The sequence below is a fragment of the Malania oleifera genome, chromosome 12, assembly GCF_029873635.1.
Source record: "Malania oleifera isolate guangnan ecotype guangnan chromosome 12, ASM2987363v1, whole genome shotgun sequence".
Taxonomy (NCBI): domain Eukaryota; kingdom Viridiplantae; phylum Streptophyta; class Magnoliopsida; order Santalales; family Ximeniaceae; genus Malania; species Malania oleifera.
In genome coordinates, this window is record NC_080428.1 from 37682612 (window position 1) to 37685956 (window position 3345).

A 3345-nucleotide genomic window follows, 5' to 3' on the forward strand; every position below is an offset into this window, starting at 1 on the left:
ACGAGCTTTAGAAGGACACTCGTTGACGAGAATAGGACATTCGTCGACGAGGCTTGTTGTTCCTTCTAAAAATCCTTCCTTTTCCCTTATTATCCATTAATCCATTCCATTTATTATATTTTCTAATTATTTTAAATTTCTAGGTCATTACACGATTGGTGCAGCTTTGCTACCCTATGCCACTCAAATGGTTCTCTTGACCTTCTAACCTAATACAGATAGCTGACCGGACATAGTTATCGCGAACAATAGCCGAAATTGGATTCATAATTTGAGACTTGCTTTCTTAGAGTAGGTTTAGTTACAATTTACTTTCATTTATTGTGTTGTTTAGAAAATAACTCAAAAATATCATCCTTTTCCCTTTTACGCAAATCGTAATAAACTAGGCTAAAATTGGTAAACAACTGCATTGAGTCCCTAACGTTCGACACCCAACTCACTCCTTGTTCTAATAAACATGGACTTAGTTAGGTTATAAATATTATTTTTGGTAATTAAGGACCCAAGCCTTGGTGAGCCTACCAAATTTTAGCACTGTTGCTAGGGACTTAGTTACGGTAGTAAGCCAATTTTTAGTGTAGTGTACTACGTATTTTGTTTTTTTTTTTTCTTTTGTTCTTAATTTTTGTTTGATATTTGAAGTCTTGATTGTGTGCTGAACTTGTATATGTTGGGTTTGCATTCTTTGGATCCTGAGTTAGTGCCTATAGACCCCAAACTAAAAGATCTCATATGTCAATTATGAAGTCTACCTCTAGCCCCAAGTTAGCCAAGTCCTCTGAACCTAGATTCATGGTTGAATCTCGACCGGTTCCCCGCTTACCAAAATTCCAAACCTCTTGCTCCCCGTCAACCTGTGGTGAAGGAGCAACCTCTTCGACCTCTTAGAGACTACTTCACACCCAATGCATACACGTCCCCGTCTTGCATCTGGTTTCTGGATTTTGAGGCATGGCAATTTGAAATCAAGACCTCTACCATCTCGATGCTTCCCAACTTCTTTGGGAATTCGACTAAAAATCCATATAAGCATCTAGATGAGTTTATTGAAAATTTTTCCCCCATCTATATACCTCACTTGGTGATGATGCCCTCCATTTAAGGCTATTTCCATTCTCTTTAAAAGAAAAGGCCAAATATTGGTTAAATTCCTTAGAGCCAAACTCAGTGACCAACTAGGCCACCATGCAACACAAAATCCTGAAAAAAGTACTTTATGATTGGGAAGACTAACCAACTGAGAAATGCAATCACTGGTTTCTTACAGATAGATGGGGAACAATTTTTTGAGACTTGGGAATGCTTTAAGAACCTTTTGCATAAATTCCCTCACCATTAAGTCCCTAGGTAGAAATTAGTTCAGACATTCTATGAAGCATTAGCTTAGCGTGATAGAGCCATGGTAGATGCATCTTGTGGAGGTTCTTTCCTTACAAAGCACAAGAATGAGGCTTGGACTCTCTTTGAGACCCTCGCTGAGAATTCTCAATAGCATACTATTGCTACTCGTAGACCATCCCAACCTTTCTCTTCCCATCCTAAAGAAGTCTATGAGTTAGTCGCAAGTCATGACCTTGCACCCACACGGCACATTATTGTGAAGAAATTAGATCAGCTCTTGTCCCTAGGACAACAACCTTAACCAGTGGTGTGTACCATCTACTTTGATCCCTCACACTCCTATTCTAATTACCCCCATGTGTCTCCCCTACCTAAGTTTGTGTAGGAAGAAGTTAAGGCCACCCATAATTGGTACGATATGCCAACCAATGATTCCTACTCTAACAAGTACAATCTTGGTTGGAGTAAACATCCTAACTTCTCCTAGAGGCCACAAGCTCTAGGTTTTCAAGCTCACAGACCTCAACAATCACCCATAACTCCACCTCCTCGCCTATTTTAGAATCCTCAAAATCCTTTTATGTCTGCCCCTAGACAATCAGCGTTTCAACCGCCATCTCCTCCTCAGCCCCAATATGATAGATTTTTCAAGAGACGATGCTGAAAGCCCTTAAGGGCATTGAGACAGATCGTAAAATTGATCGGCAATTACTCCACTCTCACTCCCAGTCTATTGCTAAGGTAGAAGCCACCGTGGGCCAACGAGATACATCTTTGAGTAGGAAAGATGAGGGTAAGTTGTCATGTCAGCCTCTAGTAAACCCTATGTGCCAGTATGGGGTAGACTGTGAGTCGGCTGCTAGTCCTTCTCTATATCATAAGCAAGCCAAGGATGTGACCATTCTTCAGAGTGGTGGGGAGGTAAACGATAGGGTTAGGGAGAAGTTAGACCAAGGAAAGGGTAGGGAGAAGATGAGGGAAGAGCCCGATGCTGAACCATGTAATCCTCCTTCATCCAATCAGATAATTGATACCAAGGCACCTACCCCTTCCACTGATGAAGCACTTCCCCATTACATTCCTACTATGCCATACCCTACAGCCCTTCATGTACCCTCAAAGTCTAAGAAAGAAACCAATACTGAGTCCATCATGGACACATTCAAAAAATTCAAGGTCAATATCCCTCTCTTAGATGCTACCAAACAAGTGTCTGCATATGCCAAGTTCCTAGGGACCTGTGCACCCAAAAGCGCAAGTCTAAGGTGTACACGAACAAACAAGTCAGGTTGACTGATCATTTGAGCTCAATTCTTTAACGTTGCATTCCTCCAAAACTTAAAGACCTCAGTGCTACCACCATCTCATGTGTAATCAATGATTACATTATTAATAAAGCTCTTTTAGATTTGGGAGCAAGTGTGAACTTACTTCTATACTCAGTCTATAAGCAATTCGGTTTAGGAGAACTAAAACCCACCTCGATCACCTTAAGTTTTGTTGACTGATCTGTAAAAAGGCCCCAAGGTGTTTTCGAGAATGTCTTAGCAAAGATCAATGGGTTCTTCTACCTAGCTGATTTCATTGTCTTAGACTTGGAACCTACCGACTCGACCAAGAAACAAATTCCTGTCCCTTTAGGTTGACTCACTCTAAAAATGAGCAGTTCAAAAGCTATCCCAAGTATAGGAGTTCAGTCATGTAATATTCAGCCCAAAGGTCATATCGTCTCTTCACGGAATGCGGTTTAATCTCAAATTTTACGTATTTCCAATCGAAAATAAAAAGTTATTGAAGTCAGTTCAGATTTGAGGTTTTCGGGATTTGTGAGATTTTTTTTTGATAAATTAAATGAACATGCAAATCAAACTCTAAAGCCTAACATGCACTGAATTTAATAATGTGAAACAAAAATCCTATGTCTAATCAGGCAGACATTGAAACACGCGTTGAACTTCGAGATAAAAACTAAAGGCGAGAACTTTCCTACTTAATTAAAGC

General features: G+C 40.1%; 1 non-coding gene across 1 annotated transcript; it reads right to left on the minus strand.

The window, feature by feature from the left end:
• Positions 1 to 1238: 1238 nt before the first annotated feature.
• Positions 1239 to 1344, minus strand: LOC131145326 (small nucleolar RNA R71). The gene has a single exon (XR_009134109.1). It is a non-coding gene; the product is annotated as a small nucleolar RNA R71 (small nucleolar RNA).
• Between the last annotated feature and the right edge of the window lie 2001 nt (positions 1345 to 3345).